The 22,084-nt window shown below is 47.7% G+C and overlaps 1 long non-coding RNA gene and 1 pseudogene across 1 annotated transcript; one reads left to right on the forward strand and one right to left on the reverse strand.

Annotated features, from left to right (window-relative positions):
• The first annotated feature begins 2,182 nt into the window (after positions 1-2,182).
• On the forward strand, positions 2,183-2,983 carry LOC103127603 (glycoprotein endo-alpha-1,2-mannosidase-like protein; annotated as a pseudogene).
• Positions 2,984-10,651: 7,668 nt separating this feature from the next.
• LOC132539271 (uncharacterized) lies at positions 10,652-13,687 on the reverse strand. The gene is made up of 3 exons (XR_009550535.1): positions 13,417-13,687; positions 12,616-12,670; positions 10,652-10,808 (listed from the first exon to the last, which is right to left on the reverse strand). It is a non-coding gene; the product is annotated as an uncharacterized LOC132539271 (long non-coding RNA).
• Between the last annotated feature and the right edge of the window lie 8,397 nt (positions 13,688-22,084).

Below are 22,084 nucleotides of genomic sequence, written 5' to 3' on the forward strand. Positions count from 1 at the left end.
ACTATGTCTTTGCTCATGGTAACACTTGCACTCAACTGAGTGTGGCACTGCCCAATTTGATATACATGTCTTTTCTTAAAATCTTAGTGTGATTTTCCAAAATTAACTTTAAAATAAATGATTTGGGAACAAAAAAGTAAAATTTATTTTACATTTATGCTATGAATCATGTTATTATTACATACGATGAATATACCATTCCAGATATTTAGTATAAAAATTATTGATGTCTGTAACATGCTGATTGTCAACCATATAATGAGATCTTAAATTTTACCAGAAGATAATTCAGATTTTAAAATACACATATACCTGGATTGCAGATTATATCTGTTTCTCCAAAAATCAAATTGTGAACTCATTAGAGGAACCTATAAACTGGGACTCAGGCTGCTTTTAAACATTAAAATCAATGTTTAAATTGCTTCTAAAAGTGAATAGGAAATGAGTTCTGGCTGTGAGTTTTATGTGGTCAGAAACCTTCTGCAGGTGGGCTATCAAATTATCCCATCACTTGCTTGGTGTGATGCTGGACATATTCAAGATAAATATCAAACTGTTCTAATTAAATAATATGATTTCTTTAAAAAAGGGGGGAAATTAAATTGTCCTCTGCATGACTCATAGCTTGGCAACTATATCAAGACTTATATTTAGCTCTGCTTCTATGTGTTTAAAGAATGGCAAACTCAAATTTTAAGAAAAGCAAGATTGATTGAAATGAGTGCAGGCGATATTTTTAAGATGAACTGCATGAGGTTTCAGATTCAACTGAATTTGAAAGCAGTGTCATTCAGATTAATGGGTATAGAACCATGAGAAAAAAAATTTTTTTATAAGTTATATGTATTTAAGTATATATAGGCAATTTTTTAGTGCAAGTTTATCTTATTGTTATTTAATATTTACTACAGTTAAGTGTTAAGATTTAAAGATCAGGGCACTAACCACATGGAAAATCATGTAGAAAGAAGGAAGTATTTTCCTCAAAACCCATCATGTTCACAACATGTGACGATGCCCCTCCTCTTGATTTTTCACACATCTAAGACTTCTTTCCATTACCTTTGAATGTGAGAGTAAATAATTTCAAAGCCACACTTCAGATGACAGCATTCCAACTTGGAAAAACTTCCCTCCTCTTGGCATGGCAGGAAAGATGACTGATAATCTTTCACTCAAGATTTGGAAGTATCTCCAGAAGTCAGACAGAAAGGTCTAGATGGGGAAGTAAATATTAATAAGCAAAAATATTACTGGACCTACTGAAACAAAGCAAGTAGGAGAACCTGGGCACCAAACACTCAAAGCCCCACCCTGAAGCTCTCAAGCAGTACATGTATTACGCATGTCCTCCATCCTTGAACATCCTCGTGATGTTAAAAAGCAAGTTAGGGGAGTCGGGCTGTAGCGCAGCGGGTTAAGCGCAGGTGGCGCAAAGCACAAGGACCGGCATAAGGAACCCGGTTCGAACCCCGGCTCCCCACCTGCAGGGGAGTCACTTCACAAGCGGTGAAGCAGGTCTGCAGGTGTCTGTCTTTCTCTCCCCCTCTCTGTCTTCCCCTCCTCTCTCCATTTCTCTCTGTCCTATCCAACAATGATGACAATAACAAAAAAACAAAAAAAAAGAATAATAAAAAAAAAAAAGCAAGTTAGAGGGCCATGGTGCAGTGGGCAAGGAGGTAGGGGAGCCGAGGCCTCATGGCCGGGCAGTAGCTCTGTTCCTGGTGCTGCTCTTCGTGGTGGGCACCCTCATGGGTCAAGGCTCTAGACAGACTGCGGTGCTGGACCCCGGCCTGGAGATGGCGCCCTTTGAGCACCGCCCAGAGGGGACCCCCATTCTCACCGCCTGGGCCCCGGCAACCCCTGCTGAGCCTCCGCAGCCCCTCTGCTTGTTGGGCCCAGGAGCCCCCACGTGGAGCCTGTGAGTCTACTCCAAGCTGCACGCCTTTTACTACTCCTGGTATTGGAGCCCATGGCACAAGGGCCACTATGTCCACTGGGACCACGTCGTAGTGCTGCACTGGGACCCCAAAATCTCAGCCAGCTTCCCCCGAGGGTGGCACAGCCGCCCGTCTCCCATGACCTAGGTTCTAGCTTCTACCCAGAGTTGGGGCCCTACAGCTCTTGGGACCCCGACGTGCAGTGGCCTAGCTCAGGGAAGCCGCGGTTGGCTTTCTGGGCCTGTCCTGGTACCCACCTGCCATGGCTGATGATAACAGGGAATCCTCAGGTCATCTGGTGCCTGCAATTCTGGACACTGCCCATCAATACAACATCCAGGTGGCTTTCCACATCCAACCCTACAAGCGCTGAGATAACATTACTCTGCACGATGATACCAAGTACATCATTGACATGAATGTCTCCCATGGTGCATTTTACTGCTATAAGAACAGCTTGTGCAAGAGGCATCCGCTCTTTTATATCTACGACTCATACCTGACATCCCCTGAGGCCTGGGCCCACCTCCTGACACCAAATGGGCCCTACTCAATCCACAACACTCCATAAGAAGGGGTCTTCGTAGCATTGTTGGTGGAAGAGGGCCACACTCATGACATCCTAGCTGCTGGATTTGATGGCATGTATACCTACTTTGCCTCCAGTGGCTTCTTCCATCTTTGGCTCTTCCCATCAGAACTAGAAAGCTGTGAAGAACTTTTGCGATGCCAACAACCTCATATTCATTCCCAGTGTAGGGCCTGGCTACATTGACACCAGCATCCGGCCTTGGAACAACCGTAATACTCGAAACAGGGTCAATGGAAAATACTATGAAACAGCCCTGCAGGCGGCCCTGACAATGAGGCCTGAAATTGTCTCCATCACCTCTTTCAATGAGTGGCGTGAGGGTACCCAGATCAAAAAGGTCATATCCAAGAAGACACCAACACAGCTGTATTTAGACTACTTGTACCTAGAGTTAACTTGCAGCTGGGCAGAGCACTTAATCAAAGAGAAGGAACAGTGGCGGATGTGAGGGGCTAACAAAGTGCATCTGAGGTGCTAGTGTCCTAGCCTCAAAGGAAGATGTTCTCCTGAGGGGCTCAGCTGAGATGAGAGGCACTTCCTGTTCTCCAAGTCATGCCTGAGCCCATGTAAAGCACTTTCTAACAACACCAGGCACGGTTCCAGAGAAACAAGCTGACAGGTGACTGGACTTAGCCCAGGACAACTCCACATCCTCTTTAAGCATCCAGTTTTGAACTTGGCAGGTTGGCATCATGGTACAACCCAGTCATTGTTCTTGGAAGAGGAACAGGATTCTAGGCAAGCATGTACCCTGCTCCCTTCTGCCAGCTTGCACTTATTTTTTGGACTGCCTTCCCACATTTGTCTTCTAAGTTTTAAGACTTTCTAGTGGGAAATTCTAGCTTAAGTGTTTTTTTGTTGTTGTTGGCTTTGTTTTTCCCTGGTAGATTCTTGAACCCAATTATTAGGAAATAATCCTGAGGGTTCACTTTCATTCACCACATATTAATCGAGTATGTGATAGGTGCTATGGGCAGACTAGACCAAAGGATGGTACTTGTCTTCCTGAAACCTACAGTATCCTAGCCTTCCTTATTTTGGAGTGACCTTGTAGCTCATGCCTGAGCACAGCAATTTTTGCTTCTTTTTTTTCTTCTTCCTTTTTAAAAAATATTTATTTCCTTTTGGTTGTCCTTGTTTTTTTATTGTTGTAGTTATTGTTGTTGTTATTGAGGTTGTTGTTGTTGGATAGGACAGAGAGAAATGGAGAGGGGAGAGGAAGACAGAGGGAGAGAGAAAGATAGACACCTGCAGAACTGCTTCACTACAGGTGGGGAGCCGGGGGCTCGAACTGCGATCTTCACACCATTCCTTGCGCTTCATGCCACGTGTGCTTAACCCGCTGCACTACTGCCCGACTCTTGCAATTTTTGCTTCTAACCTGGGCTGGGAGTTTGGTTCTTTCCCTTTCAGAATATACTCCAGAGCCTGCATTTCACAGATGAACACTTAGCTCCATGGAGAGGACTAGGATACCCTATTCCCTTTAGTTGCCTAAACTGAATGAGGCCCAACCACTAGAGCCATTTCCAGTGCTACTGTGATTTGTATTAAATGTGACATTCTCAAGTAAAAAAAAAAAAAAAATAGAGGGGGCCGGGTGATAGTGCAGCATGTTAAGCGGTACCGCAGCAGGTTATGCGCACATGGCACAAAGCACAAGGACCTGTGTAAGGTTCCCAGTTTGAGCCCGGGCTCCCCACCTGCAAGGGAGTCACTTCACAAGTGGTGAAGCAGGTCTGCAGGTATCTATCTTTCTCTCCCTCTCTTTGTCTTCCCCTGCTCCCTCAATTTCTCTCGACAGACACTAACAATGGACACTAACAATGATGACATCATTAACAATAATAATAATAATAATAACAATGACAACGATAATAAACAACAAGGGAAAGAATAGCTTCCGGGAGCAGTGGATTGGTAGTGCAGGCACTGAGCCCCAGCAATAAACCTGGAGACCATAACTAAATAAATAAATAAATAAAAATAAAAAGCAAGATAGAACCAGGCTGACAAGGGCTTCTTGCCTTGTGAATTTAGACTTACAGTCACAACTAGGCAGTTTTATTACAGAAAAGAGCAGTAACTGTGAGCCACTTTTTCATCAGTTGTAATAATGGTAGTGTTCGTTAACAGTGGGGTATCTTAGAACATTGTTGTAAGACAGTGATGTTCTTCTACCTTCTGTATGTTCTTCCCATGCTGGCCCCTCACCCCCACCCTGGCACAAATTCTGCCTAACCCTTGATAGGGCCATGAGGACAAAGCAAGGAGCCCAGGCAAGAGTGAATTAAAAGGGCACATGTTTACATTCCAGCAGGAGGCGCCACTAGCTGAAGGTACCAGGTGCCCCACTACAGTTCACAGTTCAGTATGCTTCCTTAGGGGGTACAAGGAGAGTCCATCATATGTAAGGGTGCAGCTGCTTCTGTTCTGCTGTGGGGTCCGTAGAGTCCTCTGCCAACCACAGTCCTCCATGGAGCTGGTCTGGGGCAGGTGGTCGCTGAGAGCTGTGAACTGTCCTGTGACGGTGTCACCATCTTGATGTGGAGCCTTGAGTTACAACCTGGGAAACAGCAAGGAGGCCTCTTTAGGGCAGCAAAGACTCCTCAGCAATGGGGGAGAGGAGGGAACCTAGGGCGGCCAGGCAAGGGGTAAAAACAACTTTAAACTTAAGAGTAAAGCAGACCTATCCTGGGTGACAAGCTCCTCAGTCAGTGCACTCCCTGCTGTCCCTTTACTGCTGGAGCCCCAACCCAGGTATGCCCTCTCCTGATCATAGAGGAAAATGCTCTATGCCTTGCTCACAGGCCTCTAGCTAGAGCAGCTTCAGACAGCAGGGGAGGGAGCCCCTGTGGGACAGGGGTCTGAGCAGCCCCTACCTGAGCCCCTCCATCAGCCCCCCCCTCTGGACACCAGGGCTCTGTAGAGAAAGCACCAGGACCAGTGCTTGTCTCTGAGTCAGAGGGCTGTGTCCTCAGACAGTATGACACCTGGACATAGTTACCTTCCTGCACCCTCTCAGCTACCTTCCACTGTGCCTTGTGACTGCACTGAGTTGTTTCTAAGAAAACATGAGATAACAAATTAATGTCAATCTCATTGTGTGTGGGTTTAAAAGACTCTGCTGTGTGGAGTGAGGGGTCACTATGGGTGCCCTCTGGTGCTTCCCAAGATCAAGTCATTGGCTGAGAAGCTCTGACAGAGGCCAGTGAAGCTGCAGAGACTGATGTTAAAATAGGCCACAGAGTAAATCTGGTTGTTTAGGTCAAGATGCTGTGAGCCCAGCATTTCTGAACTCTGTCCCCAAAGAGGTGGGTGTGGGGAAGGGATGAGATTCACAGATCCCTTTCCAAAGTTCTCACATGTGGACTCATCCCTGGTACCTGCTCTGTGAGGGACACCCCTATGTGAGCTGGTCCTCATCTCTGGCCGCATCCACAGGTAGTGATGGGAACACAGAGTGAGCAGACCTGCCCAAGGCCACACATACCCTAGACTGGACCTGCCTTCCTCACTCTGCAGTGCTGCCTGGTGTAGGGCTTGCTGGTTTAAAGCACAGTGTGTTTGTAAGTTATAATTAGATGGAGATCAGAATGAAAACTGAAATGAAAAATAGATACCTTCTGGACAAAACCATGGTCTTCACTTTGCCCAAGCTGGCTTCTCCCTGTGTTAACGGGGACCCTGGTGTCCATGAGTCCAGAGATGTGGGGTGGGCTTTCTTCCTCCTGCTACTTCTGCCTCCCTGCTTCCTTGGTTAAAGAAGGTCATTGGCATGTTTATGGAACCAGGCTCTGTCCTGGGGATGAGGGATTGCACTCCACACCCAGCAGAGGGCCCACCCTAACTCTGGGTGCAGCCTCCCAGGTTCCAGGAGCCCTGCATTCAAGGCAGAGTGAAGGGACCTGGGGGCAGCTCACTGCACTAACCCAGGTCATGTTCACTAGATCAAACCTGTGCCTTTCCCCCCTAAAACCTGTGCACTGGGCTCAACTGGCTGGCTGGATCCCCCAGCACCCCACACTTTGCAGAGGTCTCACAGTTCAGAGTTGGGGTGACTTCCTGGGTGTAGGCTCGGGGGAGCAGGAGGCCCTGTGGAAGGCAGTGTGAAGGTGCCTGGTGGCTCCTCACTGCAGTCACTCTCAGCTGCTCCCCCAGATGCACTTCCCACATCCCAGATCCTCCACAAGAGGGCAGAGTGGTCAGAGCCCCTTCCATTAGTCAGAGAGGAGCAGGGGCTGAATCCTACATAGCCCATGTGTCCTTCCTGCACAGCCAGCTCCTTCTCTGTGGGGAAGCTCCACTTGTGTGAGGATGTCACTCTACCAGAGTCAGGTGACCACTCTGTCTCCACATCTCTGAGTCCAACTGGCCTTTGCTCCTCTGGCCTGTTCTCTACTGAATTCCTGAAGTCAGCGACCCTCCTGCAGATGCCACTGGTCTTGCTGACACGTGCCCTGGTGCCCATGTCACCCCTGCCCCATGGCCTCCTGGTGTGGTCACAGGTCCCGAGTACACAGGAGGCTTATCCCAGGAAACATACAAGGAAGATTCTATGTTGGACCCAGATCAACTCTTTAATTGGGGCAGTAGTAGTGTGTCACCAGTGATATTAGGAAGGATATATTAGAAAAACATGAACAAGCCTTAAAAATAGCTGCCACCCATTTTTCAAAGATTGATTATTTTTATGACATGAAGACAAGAGAGACATACCCAGAGCATCACTCTGATACTTGTGATGCTAGGAGTGAACTCAGGAGCACTTACCATTTTCTCCAACTCCAGCCAAGACCTCTGGGCCTTAGTTGCCATATGCTTTGGTGTGAAAATTGTAAAATGTCAGAGCTAGAAATGACATAAGATCATGCTTTTTCATTTGAGTGTACAGACTGCAGGGCTAAATGAGAGGGATTTCTTGCAAACTCAAGTGAGAAGTCTCTTTGCTCCTCAGCTAGGAAGCCCTGACCATCTCCATGTGGTAGAAACCTGATGACTGACCAGGATGTGGACAACTATGTCTACATTTCCCTTCAAATCTCTGTCAGGATTTGTCCTCTCTCTCCATGAGGCAGGGATTCTGTGAGTCTTCCCCTGCTGAGTCCCCAGGACCAGAGGAGCTCCTGGATCCTCTGGAATGTCTGAGTGTGTGTGTGCAGGTGATGAGACAGGCATGAGCCTGAGTGTAGAGGGGAGACACAGGTGCAGGCTGAGTTGGTTGTTGGACCTGAGCAGACATGAAAACACAGGGGTCTGTGGGAATCTGCTCCAGCAGTCAGGGGTCTGTCATGAGAGGACTGTGGTGCAGAGCATCCAACCCTTCCGGTCTCACCAACAAGTCACCCAGGCTGTGCTCCTCTGACTGGGGTCACCCAGGCTGTGCTCCTCTGACTGGGGCTAAGCTTAGGATCACCGAGTGGCTCTGGGAGCAGTGTTTCCCACTGTGCAAACTTGAGTGGAGCTTGGAACACCTCTTTTCACTAATGTAGATTGTAATGAGTTTACACTTTTGAAATTAAGTTCAGGGATAATAATGATCACAGAATGCAATAGGTACCTTGGTGTTGAAATTGGCAATTCTTCCTTTACTTCTTCTGGATAATGTCTGTGCTGTAGGGGAGCCAAATGGATGCTGGTGAACCCAGAGCTGTGGGGAGGCTTCTCTTATCCCCAGTGGTACTATCTCATTCACCTGGGATTAAGGAAGCTCATGGGAATGTTCACCAGATCATGACTGGTAACCCCCTTGCTTTCCTTCCAAAACCAGTATCAGGGGCTGAACATTGTGGGCATATTGAATCAATAACAGGGTGGCTTCACACTCAGAAAGGGTGTTTGGGGCCTCTTCAGTTACTCAGAGGGGTGCAGGGGCTGAACCCCTACAGAATATGTAATCAGTGACAGTTCTTTGTGTGGGAAGCTCTTCCGGTCCCTCTTAGTGTGAAGAGTTTGCACTACCAGAGTCAGGTGTCCATTTCTCTCTCCATGTCTCTGTGGCAAGTTGGTCTATGCTCCTCTCGATTATGCTCCACTGCCTGCTATTCTTCTGCAGATTTCACTGGTTCTGCTGACACGTGTCCTAAAGCCCATGTTACCCCTGCCCCAGGCTTGCTTATGTGGACACAGGTTCCTGGTGAATGGGAAGCTCATGCAGTCAACAGGAAGGATAATTTCAATGTTGTAGCATAATCAACACATCTAACTGGGACAGTAGAAGTGTGTCACTAGTGATATTAGGAAGAAATATTAGAAAACATAAGTGAGCTTTGAATTCTTTAATAACTGTCATACGTCTTCAAAGAAATATTTCTCTAACATGTGAAGAAAAAAGACATACACAGATCATCACTGTAGCACCTGTGCCGTCAGGGATTGAACTTGGGAGCACTTACCTTTTTCTCCAACTTCAGCCAAGGCTTAACCTCCTGGGCAGCAATTGACATATTCTGTCCTATGTAAGAGAAGAAGAGTAACCTGCATATGACAAGGATCATATTAGAGCTAGGAAATGACATAAAACCATGCATTTACTATATGGGAATAGATGTGCAAGTGCAGAGGGGTTTCTTATGTTCTCAAATTAATACAGAGACTTCCTTAACTGACTAGAAAGCCTTTACCATCTACAGTTTGACCATCTACGTTGTTCTTATGTCCAGAAGGTGAACGACTTTGCTTTTAGTCTCTTCATAGCAGTGTCCGGCTTTCTGTCCTCTCTCTCTTTCCATGAGGCAGGCACTCCTTGTCTCTTCATCAGATGTTACACCAGGAGCAGATGAGTCCTTAGCTCTGAGGAACAACTGCTGTGTGTTCTGATAGGGAGAGAGGTGGGTAGCTATGTTGTGGAGTAGGAACAGATAGAGAGTGAAAGGGTAACTGCACCTGAGCAAAGCAAACAACTCAGGAGTCTGTGTGAAGGTCTCTCCTGACCAAGTCAGGGATGCACCACATGAGGACTGCTCTGCAGAGCTTGCATCCCTCCTTGTCTCTGCCCAGGATGCTCACTGGCCAGGTGCTCTGATGGAGTCACCAGACTGTGCAGCTCTGTGTGGGAGCTTCCATTAAGTATGCCAGTGCTTCTGTTAAGTATGTTTCTCACTGGAACAAAAATCTGAGTGGAGCTAGGAACTGCTGTTTTTGCTAATCCAGTATGATATTTTAGTGAAGTCTGGAGATCAGAAAGACCATGAAGTGCAATAATTACCTCCCTGTTGGAATTTTCCAATCTGCCTCTACTCTGCTGGGCTGCCTATGCTCAATTGGATCTGAAAGTTGGTAACACCAGAGCTGTGTGGAGGCCTCTCTCATGCCTGCAGTTGCTACCTTAGTGTTCACCTTTCTCACCTGGGATTAAAGAAAGTCACTGGCCTGTTTACAGTACCAGGGCTTGCAACCCCATGTGCTTTTCTCTCTAAAACCACTCTCATAGGCTGAATATTATGGGAATTACTGGCTTCTCTCAGGGTAGAGGCCCACAGTCAGCAGTGGGTCCAAAGCTTGTGCTCTGGGTTCCCTTCTTGGGTGCAGTCCTTGGATCCCTACCCCATGGTGGAGGTAGACTGAAGGGGCCTGGAGGCTCCTAGCTACACTCACTCAGTCCTCAGCTGCTCCCTATGTGTGTCCCCTCCCCATAGCTCCTCCCAGAGAAGGCAGGGTATGCAAAGCCTCTACAGAGTTTGCACCCTACACAGCTCATGTGTCCTTCTTTCAGTGCTAGCTTTTTCTCTGTGAGGAAAGCTCCAGTTGTCCATCCTCATTGTGAAGAGCTCACTGTACCAGAGTCAGAGTCTACTTCTCTCTCCTGGTCTCTGTGGCAAACTGGTCTTTGGTTCTGTCACGTCCTCCATGTCTGCTGTCCTCAGTGATACTCCTGCAGATGTCACTGGCCCCACTGACATGGGCTCCATAGAGCCCCTGTCCCCGGCCTGCTGGTGTGTTCACCGGCCCTAGGTGCACAGAAGACTCATCCCAGCCAACATGCAGGATTGTTCTACTGTTGCACCAGAATCAATTCATTTAATTGGGGGGAAGAGTAGTATGTCACCAGTGATACTAGGAAGGGGATATTAGGAAAACATGCATGAGATTCAAATTCTTTAATAGCTGCCACACATCTTCAAACATTTATTACTTCTCTCACCTATGATGGAGAGAGGCCTATGCAGATCATCCTTCTGGAACATGTGCTATCCTAGATCCAACTTGAGAGCACTTAAGTTTTTCTCCATCTCCAGCCAAGGCTTAACTTCCTGGACAGCAGTTGCCATGTGCTGTAAGAGAAAAAGAATAATCTGCATGTGACAACCAGCATGTAAGAGCTAAGAAATGACATAAAAACATGCCTTGAATGTAATGTATGAAAGCAGAAGTGCAAATGCATATGGGTTTCTCATGCTCTCAGTCAACCACAGACCCTTCCTTCCCTGGCTAGGAAGCTTTGACCATCTACACGTTGGTAGAAATGTAAGGGTGGACAGAAGGTGTAGAGCTTGGCTAGTCTCGTCTCTCATATCTCTGTCTTACAGCTTGAATAGTCTCTCATATCTGTGTCTGGAATTCTGTCCCCCCCCGTGAGGTAGGCACTCCGTGTTCCTATGTTATCATGCAGAACCCATGGATTTTTAGGCTCTGACGAAGGACTGGTTGCCTGTGTTGTGCTGGCAAGGAGACAGGTGGGTAGCTACTTTGTGGTAGTGAAGGAGGTACAAAGAAATTGGCAAGGTGAATCTGAGTAGAGTTGAAAACTCTGGGGTCTGTGTGAAGGCTCTTTCTGACAGAGTCAGACATCCAACGTGAGAGGAATTCTCTGCAGAGTTTGCAACCTTTCTTATCTTTGCCCAGGATGCTCACTGGCCAAGTGCTCTGAGGTGGTCACCCTGGCTGTCCAACTCTGCATGGACCTTCCAGTAAGGATGCCCCAGTGCCTGGGGGTGCAGAGCTTCTCACTGAAAACAAACTTGAGTGGAGCTAGGGACCCCTTTTCTCGCTCTTTCCAGAAATACATATGTACATATAGTTTATAAATTAGAAAAATCATAAAGTGCAATAGTTACCTTCCTATTGGCATTGTCCAGTCTTCATTTCCTTCTGATACTCTGGCTGTGGTCAAGCACATCTGAAAGCTGTTGACACCAGAGCTTGGGCAGGCCTCTTTCACCCCTGCTGTTGTTATCTTACTGCTTACATTTCTCACCTGGGATTAAAGAATTTCATAGTTGTATTTATAGTATCAAGCTTGATAACCACATGAGGTTCTCTCTCTAGAAGCAGCACCATGGGCTGAGTATTGTGGGCATTATTGGCTGGATCCAGGGGGCATACCACACTCAGCACTGGGCCCACAGCTCATACTCTGGTGTCCCTATTGGATGCAACTCTAAGCTCTCTCCCACATGATAAAGGTAGACTGAAGGGGTCTGGGATATCCTCACTGCACTTGCTCCTCAGCTGCTCCCTGTCTGCACCTCCCTGCCCACAGCTCTTCCAGGAGAGGGCAGGGTGTTCAGAGCCTCTTCAGTCACTCAGGGGGGAGCAGGGGCTGAACCCCACATCACCCATGTTTTTTTCTTGCAGTTCTAGCTCTTTCCCTGTTGGGGAAGGTTATCTGGTCCCTTGTCAGTAGGAAGAGCTCACTCTACCAGAGCCGGGGGTCCACTTCTCTCTCCAGATCTCTCTGCAAGCTGGTCTCTGCTCCTGTGGCCTGTCCTCCACTGGCTGTTGTCCTCAGTGACCCTCTTGCAGATGCCATTGGCCCCACTGTCAAGTGCCCTAAAGTCCATTTAGTAGTGTGCAGCCTGCTGGCCAGAGGCCCTGTGTGCTCAGGAAGCACATCCCAGTAAACATGCAGGGTTATTTCAATGCTGTACCAGAATCAGTCTTTTTAATTTGGCAGTAATGGAGTGTTACCAGTGATATTAGGAAAGTAGTAGTAGAAAATATGGATGAGATTTAAATTCTTAAGTATCTCCCACACAATTTCAAAGATTTATTATTTCTCTTACATGTGAGTAAGAAAACTCTACCCAGACCAGTGCTCTGGCACATGCAATGTCAAGGATTGAACTTGGGAGCACTTACTTTTTTTCTTCAAGTCCAACCAAGTTTCCACTTCCTGGGCTCCAGTTTCCATATGCTGTCATATATAAGAGAAAAAGAGTAACCTGCATATCACAATCATGTCAGAGCTATGAAATGACATAAAACCACATATTTAACTCAATGTATGAAAGTAGAAGTGCAAATCCAGAGGAGTTTCTCATGCTCTCAGTTGAATATAGACCCTTCCTTCACCAGCTAGGAAGGATTGACTGTCTACACCTGGTGCGCTGGATGTTCAGAAGGTGTACAACATTGCTTCTAGTCTCTTCATCTCTTTCTGATATTTGGTTCTCCCTCTCTCTCTCTCTCTCTCCCCCATGAGGCAGGCCCTCTGTATTCTTCCCAGGATGAGACCCAAGCTACAGTGGAGTCCTTGTCTCTGAGGATGGGTTTGTGTGCTGGCTAATAGGCAGAAAGGTTGGTGGCTGTGTTGTGCAGGAGGAGGAGGAGGTAGTGAGTAGCTGGACCCTAGTAAATATGAAAACTCGGGAGTCTGTGTAAAGCCTGTTCCTGACTGAATTATGTATCTGAGGAATATTCTGCAGAGCTTGCAGCCCTCCTTGTCTCTTCCCAGGATGCTCACCAGCTAAGCTCCTATGGAGTCACCCAGGCTGTCCAGGCTGTTAGAGGAGTTTCCATTAAGGGTGCCCCGCACCTGTTTCCCACTGAGACTTAACTTGAGTGGAACTAGGGGCCCCTGTTCTTGCTAATTTCAAGTGCATTGTGCTTATATATAGATTTTGTTTGGAGACCAGAAAGATCATGAAATGCCATAGTCACCTTCCTGTTGGAATTGTCCAATTTCCTCCCATGCTGGCTTTTGTTTGTGCTCAATGGGACCAGGATGTCAGTGACTTCACAGCTGTGGGGAGGCCTCTTTCCCTCCTGCTGGTGTCTCACTGCATCATCCCCTTCTCACCTGGGATTGAGGAAGGTCATGGGCATGTTCACCAGATCAGGGCTCATAACCTCCATGCTTTTCTTCAAAAAATGGTATCATTGGCTGAAGTTGTGAGCATATTGACTTCACCCCTGGGTGACAGTCACACTCAGCAGTGAGACCACAGCTTAACCTCTGGCCGCTCTTATTCTGTGTAGCTCCAGGCTCCCTCCCACATGATGAAAGCAGAGAGAAGGGGCCTGGAGGCTCCCCACTGCACTCAACCCTCAGGTGCTCCTGGTCTGCCCCTTCTCCCTCACTGCTCCTCCTTAGAGGGTGGGGTGTTCTGGGCCTCTTGAGGTACTCAGAGGGGTGCAGGGGCTGAACCCTCATAAACTATGTTGCCTTCTTACACTGCCAGCTCTTTCTCTGTGAGGGAAGCTCCACTGGTCTCTTTTCAATGTGAAGAACTCACTCTACCAAAGCCAGGTGTCCACCTCTCTCTCCAGGTCTCTTTGTCAGCTCCACTCTGCTCCTCTGGTCTGTCCACCACGGCCTGTTGTCCTCAGAAACGCTCCTTCAGAGGTCACTGGTCTCACTGACAGGTGCCCTTCAGCCCCTGTTACACCGGCCCCTGGCCTTCTGGTGTGGTCACAGGTCCAGTGAACAGGAGACTCAACCCAGTCAACGTGCAGAAATATATTCACTGTGGGCGCCAGAATCAACCCATCTAGTTGGGGGCAGTAGTAGTGTGTCACTAGTGATGTTAGGAAATATTAGAAAAGCATAAATGAGATTTAAATTCTTTAATAGTCCCCAGACATCTTCAAGATTTATTATTTGTCTAACGTGATGGAGAGAGACCTACCCAGATCATCCCTCTGGCACATGTGGTGTCAAGGATTGAACTTGGGAGCACTTACTTTTTTGTCCAACTCTAGCCAAGACTCCACCTCCTGGGCTGCAGTGCCATATGCTGTCCTTTGTAATAGAAAGAGAGTAGCTTGCACATTACAGCAATCATATCAGTGTTAGGAAATGATATAAATTCCTTCATTTAACTGAATGTATGAGAGTAGAAGTGCAAATCCAGGGGCACTTCTCATGCTCTTAGTTGAATAGAGACCCTTTCTTCCCTCAACAGGAAGCCTTGAACCATCTAGACTTTGGTAGAAGTGTGATGGGTGGCTAGGTGTACAGCTTTGCTTATAGTCTCTTCATATCTGTGCTTGAGATAATCAATCTCTCTCTCTGTCTGTCTCTCTGTCTCTCTGAAATAGGGACTCTGTGTGCCCTCTCTCTGCTGGTTCCAGGACCAGAGGAGGGCCTGGGGATCATAAGAAGAGCTGAGTGAGTTTCTACTAGTAGGGAGACTGGAGGGTTGGTGAGTTGTGAGAATTAGGACCCGAGTAAAAATGAAACTCAGGGATCTGTGTGAAAGCTGCTCATGAGTCAGGATCCACCATGTGAGCTGCCGGCTGCAGGGAGAACAGCCCTCCTGGTCTCTGCCCAGGATACTCAGGGGCCAAGTGCCCTGTAGGAGTCGCCCAGGGTCTCCATGAAAACACTGTGTGTCTGTGAGTGTTTCTGGGCTCTGACACTTGCTCATTAGTGCTAACACACCAAAACTGCTAAGCCAGGCTTAGTGTGTTCTTTCCACCAGTAATTGCTAAAATGACTCTATGTAATGCTGGACTGTTTAACAGACAAGAGACATCACTAAGAGGGAGCAGGTGGCTGTCCTGTGTGCAGCCTCTATTTGTTTGGTTTGAGATTCACACTGTACCTGGGCCTCCTCCAACTCAGAATAGAGGGATCAGAGGAGCGTCCTCTGGACACTTACAGTGCAGATCTGTGCTGAGCATCTCTGGGTCTCTCCACCTCTGCATCTCTGGGTCTCTCCACTATCTGCCTGCTGCAGATGACTCTCCTGGGGGTGGGGAGGCAGACTGGCCACGATCATAGGGAACATCTAGCATTGGCCCTCCATACCTGCGTCCCTCCATAGCCCCAGCTGCTGGCTACACTGCCCTGCATGTGCCCTGCTCTACAGATCACTGTGTTCAAGACCTGATGTTGCACCCTGGTCCACATACCAAGGGGAAGTTGCTGGTGTCTGTCTCCCTGTCTATTTCATCGTGCCTTCAATGTTTCTATCCAGAAGAAAAATATATAAATAGGACCTCCAGGATGGTGGAATCACTGTGCAGGCACCAAGCCTGGTGGCAAGAAATTAAAGCATGACATGGAACTGGATGCCAAGAGCCTGCAGTGTTGTGTTGAGTGTATCTATAATAATACTTTTGTTATATACATGTAATTAAAAATGGAAATCAGAAAATAAAACTGCTTCCAGGAGCAATGTGCAGCATTGTGCAGGAACCAAGCCCCAGCAATGACCCTGAAGTGCTAAAATAAAAAGTTCATACAATAAAATAATAGACAAAATAAAAAACTGAATTAAAATAAAAACAAGTAAAAAATAAAATAAAAATAAGTACAATTTAAAATAATAAATTAAAAATAGATATAGTAAATACTAAGTAAAATACATAAAAACTAAAATAAAATAAGAAATAAAAACATAAAAATAAGTAAAAAATAAAATTAAATTAAAACAATAAACTAAGATAAAAAAAAATAATAAACCAAGGAAAATGGAGGCCCCCGGGTTAACCACACACATTGCCTCATGACAGTGTGTGTGGATCTGAGTTCTGGAGGTCCTACTCCCCACCTGCAGGTGAGAAAGCTTCAAAAGGTGTGAAGCAGTTACTGCAGATGTCTCTTTCTACTTCTCTAACTCCCTCTCTTCTCTAATTTTAATTCTATCAAATTAAAATAAAAATAAAATAAAAGACATGTAAGCTAAATGTGCAGAGCTGCCAGGCCAGTGATGAGGGTATGCATTTCACAGTCATCACGATTCCAAGCTCTGGACTTGACAGTGGGAGTGGTCTTTTGAGAGGCTGCAGCAGTTCCCAGGAGGCCTGCAGATGAAGCACCAGGAAAGGTGGTGACCCCAGTTGGGGCTGTGGTGGTCTGCCTGGGTCTGCAGTCAGAGCTTGAAGCTCTGAGGTCCTTCCTCATAGAGACCCCAGAGTTTGACAAGGCAGTGGCAGAGTGACCCTGGGCCACAGTCCACAGAATGCTAGGATGGGTAAGGCTCAGAGCCTGCCGCTCACTTATCAGTGAAGCCAAGTCACTGGTGACTCTGGTGCCAGCACCAGAAAGGTTTGAGGTGGTTTTCCTGTGGACCCTGTGGCCCTTCCCACCCAGCGCCCCAGAAGGGGACAGAGCAGTGTCTGAGTTACCCTGGGCCACATTCCCCCCTATTGTAGAGTCATTCAGGCTCAGTGTCTGCAGCTTACTTATAAGTGAACCCAAGTCACTGGTGACTCTAATGCCAGCACCAGGAAGGCTTGAGTGAGTGTTTTTCTATCACACCTGGGGGTTCTGTGTTCCTTCCCACCCAGGACCCCATAGGGTAACAGAGCAGTGGCAAATGGACTCTGGGCCACAGACCCCCCCTGTGGTAGAGTCCCCCAGGCTCAGAACCTGCAGCTTACTTATAAGTGAATGCAAGACACTGGCGACTCTAATGCCAGCACCAGGAAGGCTTGAGTGAGCATCCCCTCTGGATAGGATGGGACTGTTAGGACCTGCTCCCAGGGCACCAGAAGTGGTGACTCCAAATGGAGCAGTGGTGGATTTCCTTCTGTCAGACCTGACCGATCTGTGGTCCCACCCAGGGCCCAAGAAAGGGATAGGGCAGTGGGTAATGGACCCTGTGCCACAGTCCCCCCTGTGGTAGAGTCACCCAGGCTCAGAATGTGTAGCCTACTTATAAGTAAATTCACTGGTGACTCTGGTGCCTGCACCAGGAAGGCTTGAGTGACCTGTCCTTCCCGACAGGATGGCACTATTAGAGAGGCCTGCTCCCAGAGCACCAGGAGGTGTGGGGACTCCAGATGGTGCAGTGGTGGATTTCCTTTTCCTGTCAAACCTGTGGGCCCTGTGTTCTTTCCCACCCAGGGCCCCAGAGAGGGGCAGAGGAGTGGCTGAGTTACCTTGGGCTACCGTCCCCGGAATGCTGGGATGGGTAAGGCTCAGAGCCTGCAGCTCACTTCTAGGTGAATTCAAGTCACTGGTGACTCTGGTGCCAGCACCAGGCATGGGGACTCCAGATGGTGCAGTGGTGGATTTCCTTTTCCTGTTAGAACTGGCCTATTTGTGGTCCTTCCCACCCAGGGCCCCAGAGGGGGACAGGGCAGTGGCGGAGTTACTCTGAGCCACAGTCCCTCCTTTGATAGAGTCATGCAGGCTCAGTGTCTGCTGCATGGTGATAGTACCCACTTTACTCGCTTTACTATCAGCATTGAGTAGGGTGGTGTCTGTTGTCCCTGCAGAGGTGGTGGTAATGCCTGGGGAGGCTGCAGCCTGGACAATAGCAGAGCTGGGCTGGCTGCTGGATTGGGCCCCCACCGTGGGCAGTGTATTGCAGGAGCCCTGAGTATCTGGGGTAACAGTAGAAGAGGGCTCTCCATTTGCTGCTGTGCTGGAGTGTGCTTAGCTGGTGGTGCCACTGGCAGATTCGGGGGTCCTTGGATCCTTCCCGAAGTGGCCACCAGGGAACACCTGCACAAGGGCTGATGGGCCTGTGCCCTGGGTCCCCTGTGCACTCGAAGGATCTTGGTTTGGGACCTGAGTTTGGGTCATGGCAGTGTCCCCATAACCCCTGTTGCTGTTGCTGGGGTCAGCCCTGGACACTGCAGTGGGAGCTGCCCCTCCCGAGGCCTTGGGCCTTCCAGGGTAGACCTCTGCCATGTAGATGACAAATCTAGGGACAGTACTCCTGGCTGTGGGGGTCTGCACCATCCATGCTGTGTCAGTCTCAGAGCTGGGGGCTTTGGAGTCCATCGCACCCAGGGCCCCAGAAGAGGACAAAGAAGTTGCCACAGTCCCCTGCTTGGAGCGAGCATGGCTCAGGGTGTTCCAGTCACTCCCCTTACTGGGCAGGGTGGTGTTCACTGTCCTTACAGAGGGGGTGGCAGTGGCGTCATAGCCAGCAGCCTGGCCAGCAGCAGAGGGAGGATGGCTTCTCTTTTGGGCTTCCCTCCTAGGAGCTTTGGTTGAGAACCCTTGTGCGCTTGTTGGCGCAGCACTGCCCACAGTGACCTTTGGGAACCCTGAGCTGTCAGAGGAAGCATGGCTTCTTTTGGAGGCTGTAGTCTTAGGTCTTGTGCCTCTGCTCCTCTTCTGCCCATGGGTCCCTGGCATGTCACTCTGTTCCATGACTGGGTAATTGGGGAGGACATACCCCGGAAGGAACCTTTAATGTCTTGGATACTGAGCTGGAGTAAGATCTGCGGATTCCAGTGGGATGTCTCCACACTGGTGTGTGTCTGTGTGTCTGTGTGTGTTAGGGATGGGTCCAAAGTGGGGGGCCCACGGAGGCCACCTCCCCAAGCCCCCTTCCCCTCAGGTCTCCTGTCCACCTGCTATAGGTGTTGTGGATCCCAGGAGGAGTCTTCAGGCTCTGAAGAAAGGACAGGAGGGAGCAGTTCATAGCATAGGAATCAGTTGTGGAGAGAGGAATCTCTTGAGCAGAGGTCAGCTCAGAACCAGAGATGCCAACTGCTTGACCAGTTGCCAGGAGACCAATGGAAGCTGTTGGCCAGGACAGCCCAAGTGCAGTGGAGGGGGGGGGTTAGCGGAGGTCACCCCCACAGAGACGGTCCTGGACTTCCAGGTACTGTCTAGGTGCTTGTCTAGGAGGCAACAGGCTCACCTGAAAAAGCACGTCTTCTCACCCTACTGCAACCCCAACCTGTACTGGGTGCAGGGGCGGCTTTTCTCCCCCTCCCCCCATTGGAAAGTGGACTCTCCCTGTGCCCTGTGATTGGTTCAAAGTTTTTTTCTAGTGTCATTTGAAAGTGATGGTGTTCCATGACTTCCCCTCCCCCAACCCATGGTAGGAATGTTCCAGTTTTGAATGGGGGCATTTGCGTATCTGCTAGATAGGGGAGCATACACTGTATCCACTGAGTATTGGAATCTACTTTTAACTGTATGGCTGTTAATGTGACTCATTTTACTAATACTTGCTTTGTGTATTTGCTGCTCCTTTATTTGGTTCATAGATAGGGTAGCACATGTAACACCTTCATGGTATTATGGGTCCCTAATCATCATATAATGCCCTACATAGATTTCTACCATTTTATATGGGGATCTATGTTAGGATGTAAGTCAAGTTGTTCCTGCCTTTTTTAAATGACCATTTGTTAGTGGGAGCATCTTCCTACCATTGACTTGGCACCTTTTTGTCTTAGAAGCTCAGCTGGGTTTCTTGTAGAGAGCAATTCAACAAATGGTGTTGGGGAAATTGGGTTGAAACATGCAGAAGAAACTGGACCACTACATTCCACCACACACAAAAGGAAACTCCAGATGGATCAAGGGCTTGAATGGTAGAACAGAGACTATCAAATACTTAGAGGAAAATATTCACAGAAGTTGTTTTCATCTAGTCCAACAAAAGACAAGAACAAAAAGAAACCAATGTGGCTACATCAAATTGTAAAGCTTCTGCACAGGAAAGGAAACCACCACCCTAACAAAAATATTCCTTACAAAATGACAGGATGGGATTTTTTTTTAATTTTAATTTTTTATTTATAAAAAGGAAACATTGACAAAACCATAGGATAAGAGGGGTACAGCTTTGCACAGTTCCCACCACCAGAACTCCGTATCCCATCTTCTCCCCTGATATCTTTCCTATTCTTTAACCCTGTGGGAGTATGGACCCAAGATCATTGTGGGATGCAGAAGGTGGAAGGTCTGGCTTCTGTAATTGCTTCCCCACTGAACATGGGCGTTGACAGGTTGATCCATACTCCCAGCCTGTCTCTCTCTTTCCCTAGTGGGGCAGGGCTCTGGGGAAGCGGAGCTCCAGGACACATTGGTGGGGTTGTCTGTCCAGGGAAGTCTGGTCACATCCTGCTAGCATCTGGAACCTGGTGGTTGACAAGAGAGTTAACATACAAAGCCAAACAAACTGTTGACCAATCATGGACCTAAAGGCTAGAATAGTGCAGATGAAGTGTTGGGGAGAGGGGTCCTCCATTTTGTAGATAGCTAGTAGACATATTTTAGTTAAATTCCAAAGGGTCTGTGGCTATACTGGGGTTTTTTTTTTCCTTTTTCTTTTTGCCCCTGAGCCTGAAATCTGATATGCCAGTACATCTAAGTTATTATCTGGGGAGATGATGTCATGGCTGGAAAAAGGACCAGAAAGCTGGATCAGGGAAGAGAATAGAAAGGGGTATAAATATTGTTGACTGTAAGCCACACTGATTTAATGTGATATGGGGCCATATTAGCTTAGGAGCCTGTGTGATCTCTGCATCCCTCTAGATCTGAGCTCACATTCTTAGGTCTTGAGTAGGAACATTACATGCTGCCCCAATATCGACTCATCTTCCTCAGGAGTAGCATAGAGTTTATTGTCCAGCCTCCATTCAGAGAATGGAACATTCTCTACCATTATTGATCCAGGTTGAGGGCAAAGTCCTATAGGGCCCACAAAAGGGTCTATTGTGTTGTTCCTGAAAGAAGTGACCAGTGACAATGGAGAGAAGGATTTATTTGAGTTCTGAGCCCATCAAGTCTGTTTGGGAATGTCAAGACTCCCCGATTAGGGCCCCAGCTGATGGGGTGGCCTGACAGTGACTAAAGAATCATTGTTAAAGTATGCCAGTCTCGAGTATGGACCGACCAGTCAAGGCCCATGTTCAGCGGGGAAGCAATTACAGAAGCCAGGCCTTCCACCTTCTACAATCCACAGTGACCCTGGGTCCATGCTCCCAGAGGGATAGAGAGTGGGAAAGCTATCAGGGGAGAGGGTGAGATACGGAGATTGGGTGGTGGGAATTGTGTGGAGTTGTAGCCCTCCTACCCTATGGTTTTGTTAATTTATCCTTTCTTAAATAAAATTTAAAAAAGATACCGAAAAAAAAAAGTATGCCAGTCTCTTGCCCTTATTCAGTTTTTGCAGTCCTTGCTTTGCTAAGGTTAGCTTTGGAGTGAGTGAGCTAACTGTAATAGGAAGTAGGTGAGGAGGGTATCTAAGTCTAAGTGGATGCTATTTCATTATGAACTTGATACTGACTCGCTGCAGACTATTGTGTACTTTTGCTTTCAGGTATATATTTTGCCCTAATTTATGGATACATGTGAACATATGCTCTATCTTATGGGACCTGGTCTATATCTAGGTTTTGGGACTTTGTTAGGAAGTGAACCTCCTGGAATGGAATTAGAGAATATCATGAAAGGAAAGGTCTCACCCAAGTGATGAGGGTGAAGGGTTGGCATTTCATATGAAGCATGCTGAGATGGTACTTGTTGCATTGATTTGGTTGGGATCAGTGGATGCAATATCATTTGGTATGAGTTGAGAGAAGCATGCAGGAAAGTGGGCCCCACCCCAGAGGTTCCAGGATTGGGGGAAATATAGGCTCTATAGCGGAAGTGGGAAGTTACTACTGCCTTAGGCTTTAA

The sequence above is a fragment of the Erinaceus europaeus genome, chromosome 7 (assembly GCF_950295315.1).
Source record: "Erinaceus europaeus chromosome 7, mEriEur2.1, whole genome shotgun sequence".
Taxonomy (NCBI): domain Eukaryota; kingdom Metazoa; phylum Chordata; class Mammalia; order Eulipotyphla; family Erinaceidae; genus Erinaceus; species Erinaceus europaeus.